This window comes from Rhinopithecus bieti, unplaced genomic scaffold (genome assembly GCF_001698545.2).
Source record: "Rhinopithecus bieti isolate Rb0 unplaced genomic scaffold, ASM169854v2 scaffold_13348, whole genome shotgun sequence".
In the NCBI taxonomy this organism is placed as follows: Eukaryota; Metazoa; Chordata; class Mammalia; order Primates; family Cercopithecidae; genus Rhinopithecus; species Rhinopithecus bieti.
Window position 1 is genome coordinate 7,963,440 of NW_016808764.1, and position 20,151 is coordinate 7,983,590.

Genomic DNA, 20,151 nt, shown 5'->3' on the forward strand with positions numbered 1-20,151 from the left:
AGAACAGAATGCTAAGAGGTAGCAATTATATTGTTCTGAGCTATTAAAGGTGACTACTACATAAGTAGTTCCCTGCTTGGGCCCAAGATAAAATCAGATTTATTTTAACTGGAGGGAAACAGCTTTAGAGAGAAGAAGTCCATGATAGAAAGTTCTGTGGGACTGCTTTGGCTCTGTCAGGGTAGAGTGGTGAGGAGGCTCTGAAATTTTTGTATCCTATAGTGGTTATTATTTTCCTCTAAAAAGTTCTTCATCAGTGAAAGAACAACAACCATGACAACCAACACATGGTGCTTACTCTGTGTCGAGTACCACTCTAAGTGTTTTATACTTATGATCTCATTTAGTCTTTACAACAGTCCTATGAGAAAGATACCATCATTATTCTCATTTTATAGATGAGAAAACTGAAGGTCAGAGAGCTCAGCAGTTTGCCGAAGGCCAAACAGCTGATGAATGGCAAAGCTGGGATTTGAACCCAGGACATCTGTATTTTTAAGCAGTGATAATTTCTCACAGTAGATAATCACTCTCTTGAAATGGTTCTGGTTGCCCTGGGGTCTTAGAAGGAATCCTGTATAAAGTCTTAGCTGACATGAGTTCTAATCTTATTTATCCATTCATTGAGTCATATTCTTTAATAACTATTTATTGAATACCTACTATATGCAATTTCTAGGCAGGCACTGGGGAAGCAGCAGAGAGCAGGACAGACAAGGTCTCATCAAGCTAGTAGTTTAGTGCAGGACCACAGACCTGAACAAATAAAGTAACAGGATGATTTCAGGCACTAACAGGTGCAGTGAAGGAACTAAAACTGGGCAATGAGATAGAGAAGTGGGTGGGTGGGCTGCTTTAGGCAGGATGGCTGGGGTAGACCTTTCGGAGGAGGTGACAGTCTGAACCGAGACTTGGATGATGGGAAGGGGCTGATCCTGTGCGGATCTGGAAGAAGGGTCTTCCGGGCAGAGGAGTAGCAGATGTAAATTTGGGAACAAGCATGAAAGCAGGACAGTGAGGTTAGATCACAGTGATCAGGGCTAGGGCAGGGGTTGCAAGTTGGAGGTGGCTTTGAATAAATTTTGAGAGTTTGGATTGAGAGTCAGGGTTACCACATGGGGCTGCGCTACTGGCATCTGGTGGGTGGAGGCCATGGATGCTGCTTACCACCCTGCAATGCACAGGACAGTCTCCAGCTTACAGAATGGTCCACCCCCAAATGTCCATAGCATCAAGGTTGAGAAACCTTGATTTTTGTATAGAAGCCTATAGCTTATAAGCCAAGGAAAGGAGATTGAAATCTATTTGAAGTGGAAGAGAATTCTTCAGATGACTTGAAGCAATGGAGTTTCTTTCAGGGATGTACATTTCAGAAGACAACTGGCTGCAGAATGGAAAACTGATTGTAGCAGATCGAGAGTAGAAGCAGAGAGAAGAATGAATTGTTTTAACTGTCTAATTTTTGTAGTTTAAGCAGTACTTAGTCCAGATGAATGGAAATGGTGGAGTGGTTTAAAGCAGCAGCAGTGGTGACAAAGGGGTTTTCGCTCTTCACCTTTCATCAGTTTTGGCAGAATTTGGGAGGCAGAGGGGACCAGACTTGCTGGTAGATTGGGTATGGGTCTGCGGGAAAGGGAAAAATTAAAGGTGACTTTCAGGTTGTGGCTGGTGCAACTAGGCACATGGACATGAGCTGTGAACTTACATGGGGAGAATTGAATTTGGGGATAATGAAGAAAAACCAATAATTCAGATTTGACAAAACTAAATAAGACATAGTTATATGAGGAGGTATCACATAGGCTGTTGGAAAAACAGTCATGTATGTGATTGGCCTTACTGGGCCTTTATTTCCTCCTTTGGAAAATAAGCAAAGGGCTCTAAAATTCAACGATCCTAGAGCAATCAGGCCTGGAGATGAGAGACTGGCTTTGGTAGACTTTGGCAATATCATCTAGTTCTGAGACACTTGCCTATATGTCACTAGGTCCCTCAGAGTACCGTTATGAAAGTAGACAAGTGATGAGGAAATTAGACCCATTTTGCAGAAACGGAGTTATGCTGCGTAAGAACTGACATTTGTATGGAGCCAGAGTGAGTGAGTTGTTGAATAACAGCCTGGGAGCACCCTTTAAACTAGGTGTGGGATCTCCCTAGGGGCTGAGGGAGATTAATAGAAATAAAATCACACCATGCAACAAAAGGGGCTGTCTGAACCTCCAAGGAGAAGATAGGACTTGGAAGATTCTAACCTGTGATTCTCAGCAGTTTCTTTCCCAGTGGCTCAAAGGCTGTTCTCTGTATCTCTTCCCAAATCCACTGTGGTCTTACATTCTCAGCAAGGTTTGGAAAGACCTGAAGCAAGTAAAATAGCTTGTTAAATTTGTTTGCTGTTTCCTTGGTATCTATCCTCAGGCTGAAAAGGGGCTCATTCTTTGACGTTACCTGGAGCCAAGGGAGCTGAGACATATTTTTGCAAAAATGAGATGGTGCGAGAAGAAAAGAGGAAGATTGAGTGAAGTTCCTTTTGTTTTTGTTTTTGGAGGGTAGGGCAGTAGCAGGGAAGACACCACATCCTCTGCTTCTGTGAGTGACAGAGGTCGGGGAGAGCCCAGGGGAAATAATCTGACTCAGTTACTGGTAATTAAAGGAAGAATGTCAAGTCTCCCAGAGGATCATTGCTTATTGGAGAAGCAGGGAGCAGTCTTGCTTGCAGCTACTTACAGGAGGAAAAGTAAAATGAGCCCTGTGTTGATGACGTGTCCTGAAGCCAGAGAAACATTCTACAAAGGGCATTGCCTCCAAGACTTGCTGGATTTATTCTGTTGAACCATAAAGCTAAGCCAAAAAAGAATCTTAGCAATTAGTTTAAGAGAGAGACAGAGAGAGAGAGAGGAGAGAGAGAGAGAGAGAGAGAGAGAGAGAGAGAGAAACTAACATCGGCAAATATTTTTCCAGTGCTTGCCACATGCTAAGCTCCGTGTTAAGAATGCATTGACAAAATTACGGTCTAGAGCAACTATTTTAGGCTTCTGGTCAGTGTAGTTTTTATCATAACTATCCAATTTTGCCATGGTGGGGTGTAAGCAGCCACAGCCATATGTAACTGAATAAGTATGGCTGTATTCTGATAAAGCTTTTTTTACAAAAACAGATGATGGGCTGGATATGGGCTGTGAGCTATAGTTTGCCAACCTCTGGTTTAGAGTATGGCTCTTACACCACACTGTGCACCAGGGTTATGTGAGAGCTTCATAGTAATGCTGATGTCAGCCGCATCTCCAGAAATTCTAAGTGTGGTTGGGAGTGGGACCTGGGCATGAGTCCTTTAAAGAAACTCTTCAGGTAATTTGAGGCACAGTCAACTATTAGAATCAGGGGGTTTAGGGTTGTGGTTTTTGCTTGGTTACACAACAGAATTGTGTGTGTGTGTGTGTGTGTGTGTATGAAGAATACTTAATGTCTGGCACCACCCTTAGAGATACTGGTGTAATTGGTCTGGATATGGGTCTGGAGTTCAGAAATTAAATAAAGTTTCCCAAATGTTTCTACTGTAAAGCCAGAGGCAATTTCAATACAGTGTGATAATTGTGGGACAGGAGCAATTTCAGCAAGTGAGTTATTTATTTATTCATTGAACACATATTGTAGTTTCTGGTGTTAAACAAGGGTTCTAAGTGTTGATACAATGAACTCATTTAATTTTCGTGACATTTTCTAAGGTAGGTACGATTAACATCCCCGTTCTGCAGTTGAGTAAACTGAGGTGCAAAGAGTTTAACTGGGAACAAGGGACGTATTTTGCAGGAAGGTGTTTTAGGGAAAACTCCTAGGAGAAGGTGATGTCTGAGAAGGACATGTGTAAGAGAGCCAGGTACACGTAGGGTGGAGGAGGAAAGTAGAGTGAGGACTGCACCCCAGATGTAGCCATGCCAAGGCATGGAGGTGAGAGATGGTGATACAGGGCAGGTGAGCCCAAAAATTGGGGCTTAGCCAGGGAGAGTTCTTGGCTTTACCCAGCAAGGAATTCAAGGGTGAGCCAGTGGTGTTAGACAGCAACTTTTACTGAAGTAGCAGTGTACAGCAGCAGCAGCAAATGTATCGCTTTTTGCAGAGCAGGGCTACCCCATAGGCAGTGTGCCCAGAGTAGCAGCTCAGAGGCAGGGCTGCAGTCATATTGATACCCGCTTTTAATTACATGCAAATCAAGAGACAGATTATGCAGAAATTTCTAGGAAAAGGGTGGTAACTTCTGGGTCACAGAGTCATTGTCATGGAAAGGGATGGTAACTTCTGGGTATTGCTAAGGCAATGGTAAACTGACATGGGACACTGGTGGGTGTGTCTCATGGAAAGCTGCTTCCATCCTATCCCTGTTTTAGCTAGTCCTCAGTTTGGTCAGTCCAGTGTCTGAGCCCTGCCTCCTATCTCAACAGCATGGCATTTTCTGTAAACAGCGAGTATACAAGTTGACTTTACTGGGGTGCAGAGTGTACTGTGTTCTTAGGGACCTCAGCAAGAGTTTTTTTTTTTTTTTTTCAATTGAGTGCTGGGATGAATTAAGAAACCCATTTCCCATTTAGAAAAAAAAAAAAAGTGCAGCTTATTCTTGGGGCAAACAGGGAATAGGTTAAGGAATGAATAAAAGGGGCCGAAATGGGAGTCACAAGTGAAGATAATTCCTGATAGAACCTTGAAGAAGAGAAGAAATACATGGTGGTAATAGGAAGGAGAGATGAAATTAAGGGCACGATTTATTTGAACTGGGAGAGACTTGAGTAGGTTTAGTGACTGGCAGGGGACAGAGCAAAGGGAGAGGTTGAAAGTGCAGGGGAAAGCAGTGAATGATGGACAGTGTTCTGGTGAAGAAGTCATAGGATCTAGAATGTGTGAGGAGGAAGGACCTTCTTCCTCTGGGAAGGAAAGGATTGTAGGGATGCATATATTTTGTAGGTGAGTGGGTAGATAGGCAGAGGAAGTGCTAGCTGATGTTTTTTCACTTGTGGCAATTTTGGTTGCAAGGAACAGAAACCTACTTAAGCTTGCACAAGAGAGATTATCAGTTAGAACTGCATCCAGAAATCCAAGTGTAGGTGCTTAGTTCAAAAGAAATCTTATGTTTCTCAAATATTGAGAACCTAGAGTAGGCAGATCGGGGATAGTATCAGCTACTTTAGGAAATAACAAATAATTTAAGCTTTTTCTAGATGTCTGATTGACTAGACTCAGTGTGTAAATTTTGCCTTCATGGCCACATGATGTTTACTGTACCTCAAGCATCATGTCTGGACTCCAAGCAGGAAAGAAGTGCTGATATGGTTTGGTTGTGTCCCCACCCAAATCTCACCTTAAGTTGTAGTAATCTCCACATGTTAAGTGTGGAGCCAGGTGGAGATAATTGAATCATGGGGGTGGTTTTCCCCATACTGTTCTCGTGGTAGTGAATAAGTCTCACGAGATCTGATGGTTTTATAAACGGGTTTCCCTGCACAAGCTCTCTTGCCTGCTGCCATGTAAGATGTGACTTTGCTCTTCCTTCACTTTCCACCATGATTGTGAGGCCTCACCAGTCATGTGGAACTGTGAGTCAGTTCCACCTCTTTCCTCTATAAGTTACCCAGTTTCGGGTATGTCTTTATTTGCAGCGTGAGAACAGACTAATACAAGTGCAAAAGGTACATATAAGTTGAGCCTCTTCATTTTTTTCAATCAGGAACATTTTTCCCTGGAGACCCTGGCAGTAGTTTACCACTTGCATCTCATTGGCCACAGAAGGTCATATAACCCTCCTATTCGCAAGAAGGTTTGGGGAGGCAAATATGTTTATTTTATTTTTAATGTTTTAAAGAGATTTGGTCTTGCTACATTACCCAGACTGGTCTTGAACCTCTCAGCTCAAACAATCCTCCTGCTTCAGCCTCCTGAGTAGCTGGGACTACAGGCTTATGTCATGCATCTGGCAAAGGTAAGTATATTTCAACAAAATTCAGAGTGTTATTCAGGGCAAAAAGGAGAAGGTAATGTGGATAGGCAATCAGCAAGGTCTCCTGCAGAAGAATGCATGAAAAATCTCACCTGAGTGTGGCGGCTCCTGCCTATAATCCCAGCACTTTGGGAGACTGAGGCAGGAGGTACACATGAGGCCAGGGGTTCAAGACTAGCCTGGGCAACATAGCAAGACCCCATCTAGACAAAAAATTTTAAAAAAAGTAGCCGGGTGTGTTGGTTTGCACCTTTAGTCCCAGGTACTTGGAGGGGCTGAGGCAGGAAGATCACTTAAGGCCAGGAGTTTGAGGCTGTAGTGACCTAAAATCAGGCCACTACACTTGAGCCTGAGCAACAGAGTGAGACCCTGTCTCTAAAATAAAATAAAATAAAATAAAAATCTCAGAAAGTCCAGCTTAACAACCAAAGTAGAGCCAGACCTTATAGAGTTTGGAACTGGGAGCTATGATGCTCCTTGTCTAATGAACGGCAGGGAATTGCCATCTTTTCCCTGGACATTGGCTCTGGTTTCCTTTCTCCACTCATCAGTGTCTTCTATTTATATGTTCTTTCTACTTGATATTAACCTTTACATATCCATATCATACTGGCTGCCCACATCACTTTTTGTGTGTGTGTGTGTGTGTGAGATGGAGTCTTGCTCTGTTGCCCAGACTGGAGTGCAGTGGCGCAATCTCGGCTCACTGCAAGCTCCACCTCCTGGGTTCATGCCATTCTCTGGCCTCAGCCTGCTGAGTAGCTGGGACTACAGGCGCCCACCACCACGCTTGGCTAATTTTTTTTTTTGTATTTTTAGTAGAGATGGAGTTTCACCGTGTTAACCAGGATGGTCTCAATCTCTTGACCTCGTGATCCTCCTGCCTTGGCCTCCCAAAGTGCTGGGATTACAGGCCTGAGCCACCACATCCGGCCACCCACATCACTTTCTTTTAGCTGCTTCAGCTTTGTAATTCCAAATTCAGGCAAATATCAGATTGGCTGATCCTAATTTTGTGAGCCAGGCTTACAAATTATTCATGACTGGCTAATCAATAGATGATGCATTGGACAGTGGAAGGGATCATGTGACTTGAATCTTGGCCATGCTCTACATGCATACATGCTACAGGAACCATGAGGGGTAGTTTCCTCTTGAAGTTCTGGGGAGGTGAGGTAATACAGGATTTTTACTTTCTTTGGGAAGCAGAGGGTCAGGTCTTACTCTAAGGGTGATCAGAGAAGAGGAGGTTAAGAAAATTTATGCTGTAGTTTGGATATTTGATCTTCATCCTCATGTTGAAATTTGATTCCCAGTGTTGGAAGTAGGCCTAGTGGAAAGTGTTTGGGTCATGGGAGTGGATCCCTCATGAATAGATTAATTCCCTCCCTGAGTGGGAGTACTGAGGGAGTTCTCAGTGTATTAGTTCCCTTGGAAGCTAGTTGTTAAAAGGAGCCTGGCACCTTGCTCCCCTCTTGCTTTCTCTCTTATTATGGGATTTCTGCACATGCTAGTCCCCTTGGTCATCCACCATGAGTGGAAGCTCCCTAAAACCCTGACCAGAAGCAGATGCTGGTGCTATGCTTCTTGTACAGCTTGTGGAATCATGAGCCAAATAAATCTCTTCTCTTTAGAAATTACCCAGCCTCAGGTATTTCTTTATAGCAACAGGAAAGGACTAATACAGTTGAGGAGACTACAAATCTGAAACAACTATGGAAAAAAATCCCCAGAAGATATTCAGAACAGCATGAAGGGCTCAGATGAGTTTTGAGACCAGAATTTTGCAATTATTCCATTCTTTGTAATGATATGATTTCTTCCAGCAGAGCTCACAGCCTAGTGAAGATGTGTGGGAGACAATTACTGGATTCATCCAGGGCTGGCATTTTTCCAGGCAGGTGAGAAAGTCAGACATTGATACAAAAGATTAAAATATTGAAAAAGGAGCTAGGATGATTGTCAGCTGTTGCCAAAAAGAAATCTTAGAATTTAAGATCTCAGAGATGTGAGATTTTTTGTTGGATGGATGACTTTATGGTCTAGGGTGTGATCATGAGAGAAGATGTTCAAAGAAGAGGGGAGGTCAAGGCCACTGAGTTGAGCGGGCAAAAGATTTGAGAGGCATAGATAGTGAATGGGGTGCTCAAATGGATACTAAAGTCACTTGGGATAGTGGTAGTGCTTGGAACAGAGAGGAAAATGATACACCATGATATTTAGTAAAAAAAAAAAAAAAAAAGAGAGTGGCTCGGAATGAGTGGGTAACTATAATGTAAAGGCATAAATAGTTAAATCTGGAATCATTTTGGACCCTTCTTTCTTTCTCACTATCCATACGCAACAAATCACCAGATCTTATAAATTCCATTTCAAAGACTTTAATCTAACCCATTTATGTCTTCCATTTCCACTGCCGTCACCCTAGTATAAGTCATTATACATTTCCTCCCACCTTTGCTATTAGGATAACCATTAACAACCACTTTTGTGACTCTCCAAGCCATTTTCTGCATTGTGATTTATAATTTGTGAGATTATGAATCGTATCACTGCTTAAGACTCTTCCATGGCTTCCCGTTGCTCTTAGGATAAAACCTATGTGGGAAATTGTATCAATGTTCAAAATATTTAATGCCCTTCCTGGAAGAGGATTCTACTTCCGTCTCACTAATGTCAAGCATGGCCATATGATTTGCAGGGACCCTCCATGCAGGAGGATTATATATTCCTACTCTGTTGAACACAAATGTAGCCATGTGACTTGCTTTGGCTAACGGAATGTGGGCCAAAGTGATGTGTGTTATTTCTAAGCAGAAGCTTTAAGAGCCAGATATGTGGCTTCTCTTTTCTCTCCATTTCCTCTTTTTTTTTAAGGCTGGCATTGGCCCAGATAAAGACTGATCTATCAGTGTTGAAGGCAACGTGAAGACAGGACCCATGTGGACATATAACATGAATGGGAAATAAATCACTATTGTAAGATGTTGGTATTTATTATTGCAGCAAAACTTAATATGGTCTGTAAGGCTCTGAGTGATTTAATGATTTGGTCTGATTTCTCCAGCCTTATCTCTCAAACATCTCCCCCTTCACGTCACTTAATCTTATTTTTCTTCCAGATCTCAGCTAAATGTCACTTCTCCAGAAAAGTCTTTTGTAACTTCCCTTCTCCCTCGCAGCTCTGGACTAATTTAGATCACCTATTATTCTAGTTCATAACACTTTGTTCTTTTTATTCATATCACTCAAACACAGTCTGTAATTTTTTTTTTTTTGTGAGTGTGATTATCTGTTTACCCCAGGAGAAGGTAAATTTAGAGGACAGACATTATGTGTGTGTATTTCTTCATGATATTGCCCTGCCTGGTATACAATAAGCACTCAATTAAAATTTCTTCATCAAGTGGACAAATTTGAGTCCAGATTAGAAGTGAGCCCAGAAGTCAGAGACAGTCTGATGCATCAAATATGAAGAGGCTGGTGGAAAGCAAGAAATGGATCCAGTGCAAATGAAGTCAGGTTGTGGGTCAAAGCAGGTGGTGGTACATGGAGAAATAATCAGATGCAAACGTTTACAAAGGAGAGGTCACTTATAAGATGCCAGATGCCATTTCTACAGGTAGGACAGTAGCTGTTCAGGGCAAAGAACTGATGTGTACACTAAGCTGCCACTCAGCCCTCCCTCTCTCCTTTTCTCATTTTGTTTTTTCTCATTCCATCAACTTGTGGAACATCTTCTGGATATTGGGCTTTTTTTTTGTGGATGCAGTAATAAATGAGTTAATAGCTAGAGATTACCAAATGGAGAAGACAGATATGAACCTAATAAGTCAGGCACAGTGGCTTACGCCTGTAATCCCAGCACTTTGGGAGGCTGACGCAGGAGGATTTCTTGAGCCTAGGGGTTCAAGACCAGCCTGGGCAACATGGTTGATATGGTTTGGCTGTGTCCCCACCCAAATCTCACCTTAAATTGTAATAATCCCCACATGTCAAGGGTGGGCCCAGGTGGAGAGAATTGAATTATGGAGGTGATTTTCCCCATACTGTTTTGCAGTAGTGAAATAGTCTCATGAGATCTGATGGTTTTATAAATGAGAGTTCCTCTGCACAAGCTCTTTTGCCTGCTGCCATGTAAGAGATGCCTTTGCTTCTCCTTTGCCTTCTGCCATGATTGTGAGGCCTCCACAGCCATGTGAAATTGTGAATCCATTAAATCTCTTTTCTTTATAGATTACCAAGTCTTGGATATGCCTTTACTAGCAGTGTGAGACCAGACTAATACAACAGTGAAACCCTAGCTCTACAAAAACCAAACAAAACAAAAACCAAAACACCCAAAATTAGCCAGGTATGGTGGTACATGCCTGTGGTTCCAGCTACTTGGGAGGCTGAGATGGGAGGATCACCTGAGCCCAGGAGGTGGAGGTTGCAACGAACCGAGATTGTGCCACTGCACTGAAAACAAACAAACAGACAAACAAAAAACAGTGATGGATGAATCTTTCTTTCAAAAGAGAAATTCAGAGATATGGGAAATTTCAAAGAGAAATAAGCCTCTTTTCACCTTTCCTGTCTCTGTTCCTTCTACTCAAGTGTCAGGATGTTGCCATTGATTCAGAGAATCAATTTCCAGAACTTTATTTATTAAAATTTAAAACTTTAAAATCAAAGTAACAGTTATACATGGTAACAAGTCACATAATACAGAAGTATTTACTGACAAAAAGTCACAGCCTTTCATTCCACCTGAAGTCTTTTCCCTAGAGGCAGCTTCTTCTTTTTTTAAAATGATTTCTCTTTTAGTTGTTTGTTTCCACTAGAACTTTGAGCACTATACTTACATCTCTATTTTTTGGCTTATCTACTGCCGGCAATTTTTATTTCTGTTTACAGTGTTCTTCTCCTTAATCTTTGCCTGCCCCAATTCTACTCATTCTTCATGGCCTCAACTTAGGAGTCACTATATTAAAAAAAAAAACCATAATCCCGTGGTCATAGCAAATTTCTCTACTAATCTTCTGGTGGTCATGAGATAATGTGGTCTAGGGTCACTCAAGATGATAATAACATTACTTCTGTCTGGGTCCTGTTCACTTCATGTGAAATGTCACAGGCATGTTCAGTGGGATACTGCTGGTATATAAGGGGAAGGAGACAGATGAAGGAATATGGGTGGGGCACTAACAGCACCAGCTACATTTCCACATTCTTCATATTAATTCCTATAGTCAGTCTTTCCTCTGTCTTCCACTGTGTCTTGATGGAACCGTATACCTTTGGTGTATTCTACCTTATATTGTGAGTTCATGTTTTTCTCTTACTTCCCTGTAAGCTTCTGGGGGCAGAAACCATGTCTGATTCATCTTTTTATCCTTCCATGGCTTAGCAGAGGTCCTGTCACAGAGAATCTACTTACTCAATAAATGTTCACAGAATTGAATTGTGGGGGACACCATGGCTCCCCAGGGCACTATTAAATCAGATCCATTCTTTCTTAACACAATCAAAGGGTAATGTCAAGACATGGCCATTGATTTGGAGAATCCATTTCCAGAATTTTACCTATTAAAATTTTTAAAAATTTAAATCAAAACAATAGATACACATGGTAACAAGTCATGTAATACAGAAACACTTATTGACAGAAAGCAATAGGCTTTCACTACACCTGCAGTTCTCTCTCCAGAGGTAGCTTTTTTAATTTTTATTGTTTAACTATTTCTGGTTTTAGTGCTTCTGTTTGTTTCCACTAGAACTCTAAATAGTATACTTACATCTCTATTTTCTGGCTTATCTACGGCAGACAATTTTTATTTCTTCTTTGTTATGAAAAATGATAATTTACATCAGACAAATAACCCCTTCCCTTCTGTCCTCTTCTGAATATTTGGTACGTTTGTTTTTAGTTTTTCTAAAATTACATTTTCAACTTTATGCAATAGAGTTTGTACACAGTTTCTATCTTCCCATTTAAAATTTTATTAGTGCTTTTTTCCTACCTTCTTTTTAAGATGAGGACATTATTTCCTTTCATTTTTCTTCCTGTCTCTACTCAACTCTCACCCTCCCCTTTTCTGACTGTTACCCTTTTACTCTCATGTTGCCAAGACACTTAACAGCTACATTCTGTTCTTTAACAAGCAGTTAAGTTGTTCTTTGCCAATAGGTTGGCACTGAAAATAAAATACAAACTCATGCTTTTGTTATTATGATTATGTAATGGTCATTCACACCTGGACCAGGGATTGAGCTAGAATTATATTTTCTTCTTTACAGATCTAAAGTCACAACCCTTGGGTCACTCAAATAAGAATGTCCTAAGCCTCAAAGTTAAAAGATTTTTATATTCTTATGGCAGTGGCTTAAAACCACACCTCATTTAATTAGCTTCATATTTAGAGCATGACTTCCTCATAGTTTTTTAAGCCTAGAGTTTCTAATTGCTCTTTTACTTGTTGCCAAAAACCTAACATTCCTTTGTCATAGTTTTTCCACTCTCTCAATCAAATCATTTCTGTGTGTATTTCTTTGGTACATTCTCTCTTGAAAGACCTCTTGTAAGGAATGGGGAGTAGGGGATGGGGTAGTCTGGCTGCCATATTAAACCATGAATTCTTCTTTATTTTCGAAACATTTTTAAAAGAAATATAATTTTAGGGCCGAGTGCAGTGACTCATGCCTGTAATCCTAGCACTTTGGGAGGCCGAGTTGGGTGGATCACTTGACGTCGGGAGTTCAAGACCAACCTGGCCAACATGGTTGAAACCCCATCTCTACTAAAAATACAAAAATTAGCCAGGCATGGTGGTGCATGCCTATAGTCCCAGCTATTCAGGAGGCTGAAGTGGGAGAATCAGTTGAACCCGGGAGGTGGAGGTTGCAGTGAGCCAAGATCACGCCATTACACTCCCACCTGGGTGACAGAGTGAGACTCCATCTCAAAAAAAAAAAAAAAAAAAAGAAATAAATATAATTTTAGGTGTTATTGTTACCGACAATTATTCCAGGTTCTGAATGATCCCCATGCCAGGCCTCTGGCTTTCTCACATTTTATCTGTCTCACGCTGGCTTTCCTCGTGTTTTCAATTTTGTTATTCTTTGTGCCTTCATTTTCTTGCCAGTAAAATGGGGATAAGAAGTTCAAGTTATATCACGGGAAAATGATAGGAAATATAACTCTTGACCCTCTTTTGGAAAAAAAATCTACATACAAGCTATATTCAACACCTACATATAAGGTTATTAAGCTTATTAGAGAATAAACATAGCTTGGGAGAAATCTTCCTGTGAATAGCATAGGGAGATTCTAAAGTACATATTACTTTTATTTCTGTGATGGGGCCATTAATTCATGATCTTTGGATTGGAACACAGTCTGATATTAGTTTCAGGACCAAGACTTTCCAATGCCTGAGGGCAGAAGCTTAGATGCCGTGTGGAACCATATGGCTGATCCTTGGCGGGTGCAAATTCTCTCTCCTGCTTCTCAGTTCCAGTGAAAAATCTCCAGGCAGGATTGACACATGGAGAAGAAAAACTCCTGGACTATTACAGACCTCCTTCTTCTCAAAAGGAGCAGAGATCTCATTAAATCTATGTGACCTTATCCTCCACTCTGAAGGCAACCACATGGCTTTGGGTTACTCAGAATTAAAATGATTTGGAGGTTCCTTCCCACTATCCCTTAGAGTCTTGGTTTAAGGGGTACTTAGAGAGATCCCACCTGACTCCATAGACTAGGTTAAATTCCCTAGCAACATACGCTTTTAATTGGCCAAATCTCTTTCTTTTTTTAAGTGGTAGATACTCAAATCAAACTTGTTTAAGTAGAAAGGGAAATAACTGAAAAGACAATGTATAGATTCACAGATAGATCCATGGTGGATATAGGGGCTGAGTTTATGTAATGAAGCTTGTCTGTCTCTCGTTTTTGCTTAACACTTGCTGCTATCCCCATCTCTTACCTCCCCGTCCTCTCCTTTTCTTCCTCCCCTTCCTTCCCTTCTTCTCCTCTTCCTTCTCTTCTTTCCTTCCTCTCTCTCTCATTCCCTGCCCCGCTTCCTTCCTTTACAGCCTGCAGAACTGTGAGCCAACTAAAACTCTTTCTTTATAAATTACCCAGTGTCAGGTATTTCTTTCTTTCCTTTCCTTTTTTTTTGAGACAGAGTTTCACTCTTTTACCCAGGTTGGAGTGCAGTGGCACGCGATCTCAGCTCACTGCAACCTCTGCCTCCTGGGTTCAAGCAATTCTCCTGCCTCAGCCTCCCAAGTAGCTGGGATTACAGGCACACTAATTTTTGTATTTTTAGTAGAGATGGGTTTCACCATGTTGGCCAGGCTGGTCTCAAACTCTTGGCCTCAAGTGATCCACCTGCCTCGGCCTCCCAAAGTGCTGGGGTTACAGGCATGAGCCTCCGCATGTGGCCAGGATTTCCTTTCTTCGTAAGACTGAATACTATTTCATTGTACGTGTAGAACACATTTGCTTTATCCATTCATCCACTTATGAATGTTTAGGTTGTTTCCATATCTTGGCTGTTGTGAATAAGCCTGCAATGAACACAGCAGTGCAAATATCTCTTCGAGATCCTAATTTTGATTATTTTGGATAAATATCCAGAAGTAGGATTGCTGGATCAAATAGACAGCAATGCAATAATAGTAGGAGACTTCAGTACCCCACTTTTAATAATGAATAGAAAATCCAGACAGTCAGTAAAGACACAGCAGACTTGACTAGCGTTGTATTTAATAGGCCAAATGAACCTCACAGATAGATATGTATACAGCCTATTCCACCCAAGTCCAGCAGTTTACTCATTCTTTATACATACTTATTTTTTGTTCTGGAGACAGTAATGCAATATAAAACCTATTGGATGGTTACTTCTGTGCCACTTATTTCTGCTTTTTTTTTTTTTTTTCTGAGATGGAGTCTCGCTCTGTCGCCCAGACTGGAGTGCAGTGGCCGGATCTCAGCTCACTGCAAGCTCTGCCTCCCGGGTTCGCGCCATTCTCCTGCCTCAGCCTCCCCAGTAGCTGGGACTACAGGCGCCCTCCACCTCGCCCAGCTAATTTTTTGTATTTTAGTAGAGACGGGGTTTCACCGTGTTAGCCAGGATGGTCTCGATCTCCTGACCTCGTGATCCGCCCGTCTCGGCCTCCCAAAGTGCTGGGATTACAGGCTTGAGCCACCGCGCCCGGCTATTTCTGCTTTTTTAAAAAATTTATTTTTAAATTTACATATGCTCTTTTTGGATGTACAGTTCTGGGAGTTTGACAAGCCCATAGACATTGACTTTTGTACCTAATTTCGCTTTTGTACCTTCGTATTATTTTTTAAATACTCTCCTTTCCCTAAATTACAGTCAGCCCTCTGTATCCTCAGGTTCCACATCTGTGGATTCGACCAACCGCAGATGGAAAATACTAGAAAAAAACTACAATGAAAAAAATAATGATACAACAATAGAAGATAATACAAATAAAAAACAATGCAGTATAACAATTATTTATGTAGCATTTACATTTTATTAGGTATTATAAGTACCTAGATATGATTTAAAGTATATGGAAGAACGTGTGCAAGTTATATGCAAATACCATGTCTTTTTTTTGGTTTTGTTTTGTGTGTTTTTTTTTTTTTGAGACGGAGTCTCCCTCTGTCTCCCAGGCTGGAGTGCAGTGGCACGATCTTGGCTCACTGCAAGCTCCGCCTCCCGGGTTCACGCCATTCTCCTGCCTCAGCCTCCCGAGTAGCGGGATTACAGGCGCCCGCCACCATGCCCAGCTAATTTTTTGTGTTTTTAGTAGAGATGGGGTTTCACCATGTTAGCCAAGATGGTCTTGATCCCTGACTGCATGATCTGCCTGCCTCAGCCTCCCAAAGTGCTGGGATTATAGGCGTGAGCCACTGCGCCCTGCCCATGTCATTTTATATAAAGGACTTGAGCATGGATTTTGGTATTTGTGGGGGGGGTTCTGGAACCAATCCCTTGCAGATGCTAGGGGACAACTGTATACAAGCTTTGGGCTCCATTAAATTAGAATTTGCTTGGCTCAGTTTCTTTGTTTATTGACAGGCTTTCCAGCGATTGCATCGTCATTGGCTGTTTTCCTTATCTCTGTAACCCAACGTCTAGCACAGTGCCTAGCACATGATAAGTGCTCACTAAATATATAAGGGGAAACGGTGGGAAAAGCAATTCTCAGCAAAGTCCTCCACTCCCAGACCGATCCTGGGACATACGCAATGCCTATTATGAGGAATTAGCGTTGCTTGAGCCACTAGGGCTCGTGTTCCCAGGAATGCCTACCAGTGCCTCAGAGTCCTCTGGGTTCATGTGCTTCCTATTCTCGTTTGCTGTTTTTCTATCACAAGGGTTTCAGTATCCAAAAACATCAAGCCTTGTTTTCCCTAGCTTTAGTTTGCAAGATTGGAATTTTATCTTGGTCCTTTTTCCTGAATTTCTATTTGAGTCCTTTAGGGTTCATTTCCAAGTCTGGAATCTTGATTCTGAATCCTAGCCCCCAAGGAAGGGTTTCCTAATATTGGGTCAATCTTCCTGGTGTTAATTGCCTTACTGTCTGAGTTCTAAGAGGTGTCCAGTGTGGAGGCCCAGACTTGGACGTCTTATCATCTCTTGGATCCATGATTAATTAATTCCCTCAACACATATGTATTGTATACAGTATGCCGGGCATTGTGCTAAGGTGGACAAAACAAAAATTGCCATTGACTCTGCAGAGTTTTTAGTCTTGACTGGGTTGGGGGAGGAGTAAGAGAGAAAAAGAGAAACAGAGAGAGGAACCAAGGAATCAAACAGACAAGTGAAATGATTTTAATAACAGTGCTGTAAAGACAATGACTACGGGATTGAGATAAAGAACACCTGGGAGGCTGGGAGATGTGTGCCACCTTGGATTTGTGGCCAGGCCATGCTGAAGAGGTCACTGGGGTTGACACCCAAGGAATGAGATGTTAGCCATGTGATGAGTGGAGAAAGTATATTTTGGAAAGAGGAAGCAAATTGCGTGAAGACTCTGAGGTGGGAAAGAGCTCTGTGGGTCTGAAGAACTGAATCAAGGTCAGTCTGGGGAGAGAATGGTGATCGAAGGAAGATGAGGTTGTAAGTAGAGGCCAGGTGATGCAAGGCATTTAGGCCTTGGTAAGGAGCTTGGATTTTCTCCTATGTATCATGGTAAGGCACTTATGGGTTTAAGTAGGGGAAACTACTAATAAGATTTATGTTTTTAAAAAATTTTCAACTTTTATTTTAGAATCAGAACATACATGTGCAGGTTTGCTGCAAAGATATATTGCATGATGCTGAAGTTTGGGGTATGAATGATCCCATTACCCAGGTTGTGAACATAATACCCAATAGGCAGTTTTCAGCCTTTCCCCCCGCTCCCTCTCTCACTCCTCTAGTAGTCCTGTATTAGTCTGTTCTCCAGCTGCTAATAAAAACATACCCAAGACTAGGTAATTTATAAAGGAAAGAGGTTTAATGGACTCACAGTTCACATGGCTGGGGAGGCCTCACAATCATGGCAGAAGAGCAAGGGACATCTTGCATAGTGATAGGCAAGAGAGAGCTTGTGCAGGGAAACTCCCCTTTATAAAACTATCAGATAGGCCAGGCGCGGTGGCTCATGCCTGTAATCCCAGGATTTGGGAGGCCGAGGTGGGTGGATCACGAGGTCAGGAAATCGAGACCATCCTGGCTAACACAGTGAAACCCCGTCTTTACTAAAAATACAAAAAATTAGCCAGGCGTGGTGGCACGCACCTGTAGTCCCAGCTACTCAGGAGGCTGAGGCAGGAGAAACGCTTGAACCTGGGAGGCAGAGGTTGCAGTGAGCCAGCATTACACCACTGCACTCCAGCCTGGGCAACAGAGCGAGACTCTCTCCCAAAACAAACAAACAAACAACAAAAACCCATCAGATCTCAAGAGACTTATTCATTATCATGAGAACAACACAGGAAAGACCCACCCCCATGATTCAATGACCTCCCTCTAGGTCCTTCCCATGACGTGGGAATTATGGGAGCTACAATTCAGGATGAGATTTGGGTATGGACACAGCCAAACCACATCAAGTCTCCAGTGTCTGTTGTTCCCATCTTTATGTCCACATGTACCCAATGTGGTACATATACACCATAGAATACTACACAGCCACAAAAAGACAAGTGAAATCATGTCCTTTGCAGCAGCATGGACCCAGCTGGAGGCCATTATCCTAAGCACACTAACGCAAAAACAGAAAACCAAATACAACATGCTCTCACTTGTAAGTGAAAGCCAAACAGAGGATTTATGTTTTAAGAATATTCTTCCTCCTGCTTTGCAGAGGATAAGTGCCAGGACAGGGCAATCTCTATGCAGCACTCCAGGGTTTATACAAACCACAATGTGAATGGTACCCCCGGGGAGTTTCCTGGAAGCAGCCCTTCTAGAAAGGCAAGAGTGGAAGGAGAAGATGATTTCAGACCATGGCTCTCCACGTGGGCTATATATTATACTTCCCTGGGGAGCTGCTAAACAACACAGTCACTCAGTGGTGTCTCCACCCTGAGGCAACTTTAAATCAGAGTCTCTGGGAGTGGGGCCAGGCATCACTGTAACTAGTGTTGCAAACCACAGCTTTAGGAGGATGTTACATCAGCCCAGGCAAGAGATGATGGTTATTTGGGCTAGGATAGTGGTAGTGAAGAGAGAAAGAGGTGGAGGAACTTTGAAGTACAATAGACAGGCTTGGCTAACTGTGGATAGGAGATGAACGTGAAGAATCAAGAGTTACTCCCAGGTTTCCGGTTGGGGAATTACTAGAGCAATGGTTCTCACTCAAGCATGCTTCCGGATCATCTGTAAGGCTTATTAAAACATCTTCCAATTTAAAAAGTGACAAAATAGATGGAAAGAAATGAAGCTTTGAAGTCTTGTCAAATTGGAAAGTTTTCAGCCATGATTTCTTTTAAAAAAATGTTATTTGTTGTTGTCGTTATTGTCCTATCCTCTTTCTTCTGTCTTTCTGGGACTCTTGTGACAAAAATACTAAATGTTTTGCTACAGTCCCACAGGTTCCCCAGGAAGTGGAAGTCTGGGCTGTCTCATTCAGCCTTTGCTGGTGCGGTTGGACACAGGGCCACAATTTTTCTATGGTGTTTGGATGTAGTTAAATGGTTATTGTCCAGCGATTTCTCTCTTGCTAGATTGTTCTTTTCCTGTTCTTTTTTGTTTTTTGGCAGAAAGATTGGGCTTTTTATATGGGCTCTTTTGTTAGCTTCTTCAGCTTCAAGTCTGGGATATGCAAAATGGTAAGAAACCAAGTGAGTGTACCCATGTGTTGTTCCTTTGTCCCCAGCCAGTCTGCCTTCTCCTCATTTCAGAATCTTTTGCTTGTTTTATATGTAATGTCCAGGGTTTTTAGTTTTACTTAGTAGGAAGAATAGGGAAAATATATCTTTTTTATCTTCCCAGAGGCACAAGAACTGAAACCTTTCTAGAAAAAAAAAAAGGTTTATCGGTTGGGCGCAGTGGCTCATACCTGTAATCCCAACACTTTGAGAGTCCAAGGCGGGAGGATCACTTGAGCCCAGGAGTTCAAGACCAGCATGGGCAACATAGCAAGACCTCGTCTCTACAAAAAAAAAGAAAATTAGCCTGACATGGTGGTGTGTGTCTGTGGTCCCAAGCTACTCGGGAGGCTGAGACGGGAAGTTCGCCTGAGCCCAGGAGTTTGAGGGTACAGTGAGCCATGATCGTGCTACCGCACTCCAGCCTCGATGACAACGTGAAACCCTGTCTTAGAAAAAAAAAAACAAAACAAAAACCCCAAAACAAACAAAAAACAGTTTATAAGAGAAAAGTCTCTCTCTTATTATATCTCCTTTTCCACAAAAGTTATAAATGTTAAGAGTCTAGAGTATATCCTTTTATTCTTTCTCCATACACATTTACAAATATGCACATACAAGCACACATACACAGAATATTTGTCATTGTTTTTACCCAAACGAAATCATGCTATATATATTCCTATGCAACTTGCTTTTCTCATTAATAATACATAATAGATACCTTTTTGAGCTAACAGTCATAGATCTAACTCATTCTTTATATTAGCTACTTAATATTTCATAACATGGAAGG